Source organism: Chrysochloris asiatica, unplaced genomic scaffold (assembly GCF_000296735.1).
Source record: "Chrysochloris asiatica unplaced genomic scaffold, ChrAsi1.0 scaffold00059, whole genome shotgun sequence".
NCBI classification, from domain to species: Eukaryota; Metazoa; Chordata; class Mammalia; order Afrosoricida; family Chrysochloridae; genus Chrysochloris; species Chrysochloris asiatica.
Genome location: NW_006408577.1, coordinates 9,187,802 through 9,196,933, shown reverse-complemented (window position 1 = coordinate 9,196,933; position 9,132 = coordinate 9,187,802). Strand labels below are relative to the sequence as shown.

The 9,132-nt window shown below is 38.2% G+C and overlaps 1 pseudogene; it reads right to left on the bottom strand.

Moving 5' to 3' along the window:
* Window positions 1-4,087: 4,087 nt before the first annotated feature.
* LOC102822842 lies at window positions 4,088-4,832 on the bottom strand (annotated as a pseudogene).
* Between the last annotated feature and the right edge of the window lie 4,300 nt (window positions 4,833-9,132).

The window sequence follows — 9,132 nt, the reverse complement described above, 5'->3', positions numbered from 1 at the left end:
TTTCATTGCAATGATTAGGATCCCCTCCATGCATCATCATTCAACAGCATTTGTCCATTCCCTCTATTTTTTTGTTGTTTGTTTTTGGAAGTACATCGGAACAAACAGGAATATAAACAATCAAAGGGTACACCCAGCAAGCCTGCCCTCCGGCTGACAGCACACAGCCCCTCTGCTCCATCTCTCCACGTTATTGTCTCTGCCTCCATCTCTGCTGTCTCTGCTTCTCTGAATAGGGTCCTGCACTCTATTATTCTCCCTTGATGGCCCCAGGGTACTGCACTCCTGGACTGCAAGATCAACCACTCCCCTCCTTTTGTTACAAAATGTCTACCTTTATATTTGCAACACTCACAATCAGTCCTCATAGCAATTATTCACTATTGAACCACAAGTCTTATCCCCATCTTCTTTCACCAGCCCCGTCAAGACAGGTTGGAAACCACTCAGTGGAGATTCTACCTTCCCCTGCACCATCCAAAACTAGGCTCCCTCTTGAAAGCTTGTAAGTTGTAAGCCAGTCACTTTGTGCCTTTGTACCCCGCCCCCCATTTTAGGTAGACAATGTCTAAGTTGCCCATCTCTGTCAACGCTGTGTATCGAGGGGGTGGGAATGATCCATGTTGTAAAGATTCATTCCCTCTTTTGAGCTACTATATCCATAAGTGTAGGTCAAGTTCATCAAATTGTAGTGGATTATTCTTTTTATCCTCTTCTTTCTTCCTCTAGTAGAGTTCTGATCATCCAGCCATTGATGCCAGGTCAAATGGGTACTATCTGCAAGTGTGGGTGTTCTTGTGCATCTCCCCTCACTTCATTTCAGCTAGATGCTTCACTCTCTGCTCTAGTCCTCTGTGGCCATGTCCCTGTCCTTGGGCCCAGAAGTCCCCAGGTCTCACCATACTGCTGGCCAACCAGTTCTCATCAATCCAGGTTCACAGGATTCTATTGAACGTGGTTGGTCTTAGCTAACAACTTTATTGCTATTTTTTCCCCACTTCCCCTTATCAGTAGACCAACATGGTCACCAGCAAGACCACATGCCTGCTCGTGTATTGCCCTTAGTCTCAGTCTCGGAAGGAGGTTTGACCTGAGGGGACCTGGTCACTTGCCTTGATGGTTCCTGGATGAACAACTTGCTTGTTCTTGTACTAGTTAATCAGCCTGCTGTTATTGTGTTTCCTTTTTTTGTTTGTTTTTTGTTTTGTTTTGTTTTTTCTCCTGCTGGCCTTTCTTTCAAGAAGTATCTCTGTTCTTCTAGCCACTCCAGATTGGTCTGTTTGTCCTTTCAAGTGGAAATTTCCCACCTCAGAAGATTCTGGATGGGGATCAGGATTCCACCTATGGTCATATGCAATGCAAAGGCTCCCTCTGCAGGAAGCCTCCTTCACTGGACAAGTTCTAGCCCCATTATAGGTACTCCAATCAATTATAGGGTGAATATGAACTTATAAGCTTTCTATGGTGATGTTTCTGGCTAGTCCTTTCTCTCCCCCTCAAGAGTTTATTTTACAATAGTAGGCAATGGAAACCAAGATTCAAAAGATAGCCAAGCATCTTAACATTATTTCCCCTCTTTTACCCATTAAACCATGCCTTAATCCCTATATCCCAGAGCCCTATTTTTCCAAAGTTGGGCATACATCACTATTTACCTCTGTCCCACTTAGCCCATGCAAACCTGCCTAAATGTTCTCCAATTCTCCTTGTTCTTCCATTCCCCTCCCCCTTCTTGTGTGTTGACACCCCCAGCATCCAAATGATTCTGTGCCTATTCCCTACTTGTGACCCACCTTCCTCTCTAGCCCCCCCCCCACCTACTATACCCTGTTAACCAACAAATAATTTTTTGTTTTTTTTTCCCTTTTAGTGTGGGTACTTTTTCTTAAGATTACAATAATGGTCTTATGCAGTACTTCTCCTTTTGTGACTGACTAATTTCACTAAACATAATGTCCTTAAGGTTCATCCATGTTATACAGTGGCTTGCAGCTTCCTTGTTATTTTTCAAGGTAGCAAAATATTCTGTTGTGTGTATGTACCACAGTTTGTTTATCTAGTCTTCCATTGATGGGCTGTCCACATCTTTTTGCTATTGCAAATAGTGCTGCTGTGAACATTGGTGTGCATATATCTACTTGTGTTATGGCTCATATTTCTTGTGGATAAATACCAAGTAGAGGAATTGCTGGATCATAAGGTATTTATATTTCCACCTTTCTGAGGAAGCACCATACTATTTTCCAGAGTGGTTGGACCATTTTGCAATCCCACCAGAAATGTAGGAAGGTACCATCTCTCTCAACATCCTTGCCAGCATTTGTTGTCCTCTAATTTTTCGATCTTTGCTGTTGTTGCTGGTGTGAGATGACATCTCATTGCTGTTGTGCTTTACATCGCTCTAATAGCTAGTGATGGTGAACATTTCTTCATATGTTTGTTGGTTGCCTGAATCTCCTCCTTGTTCATGTCCTGTGCTCATTTAAAAAAAAATTTTTTTTTATTATTGACAACTGAGTGAAGGGTTACAGACCAAATCCTTAGTTTTTCATTCAACATTTCATATACTTTTCTTCATTACAATGACTGCAATCCCCTCCATGCACCAACAGTTATTAGCAGCATTTACCTCCATTCACCTTAACCTTGCATTCCTCCCTGTGTCTCCTGTTCTTTTCGTATTTCCTCTGCTAACCTCTCTCTTGTATATTGCCTGCCCTGTCACCCATGTTAACATGTGTCTACAGTCTAGCCTGTGAATAATTTCCCTCCTCCATTTCCTCATCACTGCCTCCGTAACCATCATAGATTGCTTCTTTTATCAATAAAATATTTTCTTAACTTTTACAACACTGATTGTTTCTCTTAGCAAGAAACTCTTTCCTTAACATTTATATCTGTCTCGTACAATATCGTCTTTTTGGATTCACTAATTTCACTTAGCATAATATTTTTCAGGTTCATCCATATTATGAGATGTTTCACAGATTCATTGTTGCTCTTCAACATTATGTAATATTCCATTATGTGTATGCACCAAAGTTTGTTTAACCATTCTTCCGTAGATGAGCATTTAGGCTGTCTCCATCTTTTTGATGATGTCTCTTATAGACAACATATTGAAGGATCCTGTTTTCCTATCCATTCTGCATTCTCTGTCTCTTGACTGGTACATTTATTTCATTGACATTCAGTGTAATTATCTGTGGGTAAGAATTGATTGCTGTCATTTTTCTGTGTGTGTTTTTTGTGGTACTGCTGGTTTCTTCATTTCACATAGTTTTCTGTGCTCAGTTCATTTAGATTGTGGGTTTTCTTTTCTTTTTCATTTATGTTTAGTAAATCTTTCTGGTTTTCTTCTTTTTTATTTTGATGTGAAAGTGTATTCGTTTTCTTTGAGGTTACCCTATAATTTATTTTTCTCCCCTGTTGAAAACAGTCTGTTTTATCTTGAAATCTACTTGACTTCCTCACCACTTGGAAGTTCTGTATCTATACTATTCCTTCTTTTTGCTTTATAATTAACTTCATTATAAATTGATATCTATGGCTCCCTATTTTCAGTCTTATAGGTTTGTTTTACTTTGAATTCTTCTCAGGAGTTGCTCTGTGGGGGAAAGATGAGGCTTTCTGCTACCATAAGGATTTACAGCCTCAGTAACCCTACACAGAGTCACTATGAGTTGGAACGACTCAACAACACAGAAAGCCAGCAGCAGTTTTATACTATTAACCATTACTTCTATTAATGTACTAATTTTTAAAAATAATATTTTTGGAGGAAAAGTGGCATTGTGGAGGAAAGTGGCATTTTCCATGTAATCATGATTATAAGATTATAAGAAATTCTTGAGTGTTGTAAATGCTTCAAGACTTCTTCATTATCCAAGAAAAAGCTATGAAATTGACTTTTGGGATAGGAATGGCAAAGTTTATTTTGATTCCAGAAAGTACTTAAAAAGGTGGAGAGATCATTCGTAACTTAGAATTGAACCTAGGTCCTGATCCATAAGATGAAGAGGTCGGTTCTTGAGACCCATTCAGTGCTATCAGTCTTTGACACGGTGTTTGATGTTATTGTTTTCTTTCATAGACATGCCAGCAATACCTTAATCAAGGATCTATGAATGTTCATTAAGCAATCATCCCTGATCATTTTCCAAGCAAGATGAGCACTATTCCGAGAATCATCCAATCCAGAGTGCTCTCATCCTGACAATTCTATTCTCACTTCCTGCAAGGTATCACTTAGTCCTTTTGGCTTTCTCCTGTAGAAAAGTGTGTAAGTTGTTCTGAGATTGATCCAAGAATTTAAGAAGACAGGTTTCAACAGCTGTTTCCTTTTACTCCAGGCAAACTCCCAAGTCCGAGTTTGACCAAGTAAAAAAGGCACACACTTTAACTTCAGAACTAGAAGGACCCAAAGCTCCAGTACTAAAACAAATTTTCCTCTGTTGCTGAATCTTATTAATCCACTTACAGAACTGTAATAAGCAAATCTTCAGAGAAACCCTATCATCAACTTGAACCTGCTTTATGCCTGTCAGTTCCATACAAAATTCAGAAAGAATCAGTTGTTCCTGAGGATAAACATAGACATAGAACTAAGATTCAATCTCTGCAGTGATGTGTCCAACAATATTACTGGAAATTCAAATATTTCCTGATTATGGTGGTGCTTCCCATCATTCCAGCAGATCTACTCAAAATTAATGACAATTAAGTAGTCAAACAACTGGTTGAATTTACTTCTTCCTAAATTTGTGTTTGCAAATTACAAATGACTTTCTCTTAATTAATCCAAGCTGCCATGCCAGTTTCTTGGTTGCCATTCCCAACACTGTTTACTCTTCCAAGTCAACTGCTAGAAGTCCCTGTGCCCATTTTTTAAATTGGGTTATTTGTCTTTTTCTTGTAGAGATGCTGTAGTTTCTTACATATTTTATAAACTAGTCACTTGTCTGATGTGTCATTGCAAAACATGTTTTCCCATTCAGTGGACTCCCTTTTTACTCTTTTGCAGAAGTCTTTTGATACACATAAGTTTTTAATTTTTAGTACATTCCAATCATCTATTTTGTCTACTTTTGTTTGTGTACAGATTTCTTTCTGGAAAAGAAAAAATTATTCTGAGTTTGAGTGAGTTTAACTAATTTCCAGTATATGACATGCAATTAAGGGAAGGCAACAGTACCTACTTTTCCTTTAAACTGGAGGGCAAATGCCTCTTTTATACTGTACAAAATGTCAATGAAATTTTGAATAGAACCATTTGTAGAAATGAGTGGCTTAAGCATTTGGAGTCCTGTATGGTTCAAGGCATGTCAATAATGTCCCTTTGTATGTTTCTTCAAAAATCTATAAACAGTAATTATGGAGAATAAATAAGTTGCTTCAATGGAGAAACATCTTTCCACATCCATATCTTTTTCTCTGAGACCAAACTGCAAGTTGGCCAATATGTAATTTACATACTGTAAAATTTTAGGATCCTCTTCAGATGCTTGTGGAAATACAAACAGAATGCTTACCTTGACATTTAAAATGCATTATCTTTATCTATAGAAGTTTAAACTATATTAGAAATGTCAGGATTATGAATAGCATATAATTTAGAGAAGAATTGCCCAGAGCAGGCACCTAGTTTTTACATCAGATGGATTCATAGCAATAAATCAAATAACATCTTCAATATTATGATTTTAAGAAGTTAATTTTTATTTATAACTCATTTCCATTATTTGAACATTTTAAACTTTTCACTTAACCTAAATCACCATCATTTTTGTATTATTAAGCAGTTAAAGTCTTACAGTGTGTAGAGCTGAAAGGTACTCTTTTGGGATTGAGATGAATATAATTTTCCAAGAGAAAACACATCATATTGTTTCAATTCTCTGCTTCTTACCATATTCATTCCACTCTTCTAAACATAGTTCAAACTTTGATATATTGCTTTCAAAGAACTCTTAAGTTTTATTTATACAAGCACATCTATTATAATTAAAAATCCTGAAGCCCTGAAAAAATGTGAAGAAACATGTGGTATCAAGATTGGAGGAAGACTCAGTAACAACCTGCGGTATGCAGATGATACAACCTTGCTTGCTGAAAGTGAAGAGGACTTAAAATACTTATTGATAATGATCAAAGACCACTGCCTTATATAAAGAAAACAAAAGTCCTTGCCATTGGACCAATAAACAGTATACGTTTAAATGGAGAAAAGATTGAAGTTGTCAGGGACTTCATTTTGCTTAGATCCACCATCAACACTCATGGCAGCAGTAGTCAAGAAATCAAATGATGAATTGCATTAGGCAAATCTACTGCACAAGATTGTTTTTAAGTGTTGTAGAACAAAGATGTCAGTTTGAGGACTAAATTGCGCCTGGCCCAAGGAATGGTGTTTTCAATAACCTCGTATGTATGCGAAAGTTAGACAGTGAATAAAGAAGACCATAGAAGAACTGATGCATTTGAGTTATGATGATGGAGGAGAATATTAAAAACACCATGAACTTACAAAAGAACAAACAGATATGTGTTTGAAGAAGTACAGCCAGTGTGCTCCTTGGAAGCCAGGATGGCCAAACTTCGTCTCTCATAATTCAGACATATTATCAGGAGGGACGAGTTACTGGAGAAGGATATCATTGGTAAAGTGGAGGGTGGGAAAAAAAGAGGAAGACCTCCAATGAGATGGATTGGCACAGTGGTGGCAGCAATGTACTCAGGAGTAGTTATTATTGCTATGTTGGCCCATGACTGGGCAGTGTTTTGTTCTGTTGTGCATAAGATGGCTATGAGTCAGTACTAACTCAATGGCACCTAACAACAACAACAAAGCCCTGAAATACTGGTTACTGATCTCCTTTTCTTTTGTGCCTTCTTATATTACACAGTATATGAGTATTACTACAAAATCATAGAAACCTTTATTAAATAAAAATATCAAAATGTGAAGCTATTATTTTGTGACATGTGCTCATTCTAGGTCTATACTTTTGTTTTTTAATGTCTTTAAGTTTTAAGTTTTTATTGTGAATTGAGTGATAATTTACAAGGGGGAACGTCAGTTTTACATTTGTCATTTCATTGCAAATGTGCATCAGTGCATCACCATTCAACTGTAGTTGCTTCTATTCCCTCTGTTTTTGTTTTGTTTTGTTTTATTTTTTGGTGGTGGTGGTGGGGGGAGGGATGTCAAAAAAAAAAAACAAAACCCACACAGACATAGATAATCATTTAAACAACCAAAGGACACATTCTGCAAGTCTGCTGCCTGGCCACCAGCACGTAGTTGCCAGCACAGCCTTTTTCTTTCCATGAATCTAGAATCCACACTGCTCTCAATCTCTCTCTCCTCTCTCTCTCTCTCTCTCTCTCTCCCCTCATCTCTGTCTCCATCTCATGTTGTTGTTTCTCTGGATAGGGTCTCACATTCCACTCATGCTCTTTTCCCTTGATGATCTTAGGGTTCTGTGTTCCTGGACTGTAAGATTAACTACTCCCCTCTTTTTGTTACAAAACTTCTACCTTTACAGTTGTGACAGTCACAATTATTCATGATAACAATTACTCACTATTTAATCATAAGAATCTTATCCCCATCTTCTTTCTCCAGACCCAACTAGACAAGATGAAAACTATGCAGTGGGAATTCTACCTTCCCCCACACACTCTAAAACTAAACTCCTTCTTGAAAACTTGTAAGCCAGTCACTTCATGCCTTTATAGCCCCACCTCCCCTACCCCATTTTAGGTAGCCAATGTCTAAGCTGCCTGTCTCTATCAACCCTGTATACAGAGAGGATAGGATTGATCTTGGATGTGAAGATTCTTTCCCTCTCAGATTATGTTTTGAGCTATTACATCCATAAGTATAGGTCAAGTTCATCAAATTGCAACAATTTACACTTGTTTCCTTTACCAAAAAAAAATATATATATATTTTAAATTATCTTCATCTAGTTGAATTCTGATCATCAAGCTATTGAAGCTAGGTCAAATGGGTACTATCTACAAGTTTGGGCATTCTTTTGCTTCTCCCCTCATTTAACATCAGTTTTGCACTTCACTCTCAGTTCTAGACTACTGTAGCTATGTCCTTGTACATGGGCTCAGGAGTACAAAGGTCTCACCACACTTCAGACCCACCAGCCCTTCCTCTTCTCTCTCTCATCTCCAGGTCAATGGGAGTCTATGGAACATAGTCAAATTTGGCCCATATCTTCATTGCTGCCTTTTCCACTCTTCCACTCACCAGGAGACTAATGTGGTTGTCAGCAATCTTACATACCTGCTTATGTGTTCCCTTTGAATTTCAGCCTTGGAGGGTGATTTGTCCTGAAGGAACTTGATTGCTTGCCTTGATTGCTCCCCAGCAAACAACTTCTTTGTTCTTGTAGTTGCCAATCAGACTACCATTTTATTTTGAATTTTTCCTTCTGATCTTTCTTTCAAGATGTATTATCTGTTCCTCTAGCTATTCCAGATTGGTCTGCTCATCCTTTCAAGGGGAATGCCCCTCCTCAGAATGTTCTGGATGAGGCTCAGGATTCCGCCTAAGGTCCTATAGACTGCAAAGGCTCCACAGGAAGTCTATTTCACTGGGTACATTTTAGAACCCCTCTTACATATTCCAATCAGTTATAGGTTGAAGATGGGCTTACAAGTTTTCTGTAATCATGTTTCCCAACATTCCTTTCTATCCCATTCAAGTGACTATTTTACAGTACTAGGCAAAGGAAACCAATATTCATAAGCCAGTCAAGTATCTTAATAATATTTTTCCTCTTGTATCGATTCAGTCTATGCCTTGGTCCATGTATCATAGAGCCTTGTTGTTCCAAGGTTGAACATGCATCCCTATTTACCTCTGTTCCATTTAGCCCGTGCAAACCTGCCTCTGTGTTCCCCTATCTTATTCTTTCATCCCCTACCCCCTCGTGTGGTGGCCACCCCATTACTCAAACTATGATGTGTCTATTCCCTACCCTGTGCTCTACTGTCCACTCCCTCCCTGCCTCCCACCTCCATAACCAGCAAAGATTTTTTTTTCTCTTTTAGTATACGTATCTTTTCTTTCTTTCTTTCTTTCTTTCTTTCTTTCTTTCTTTCTTTCTTTCT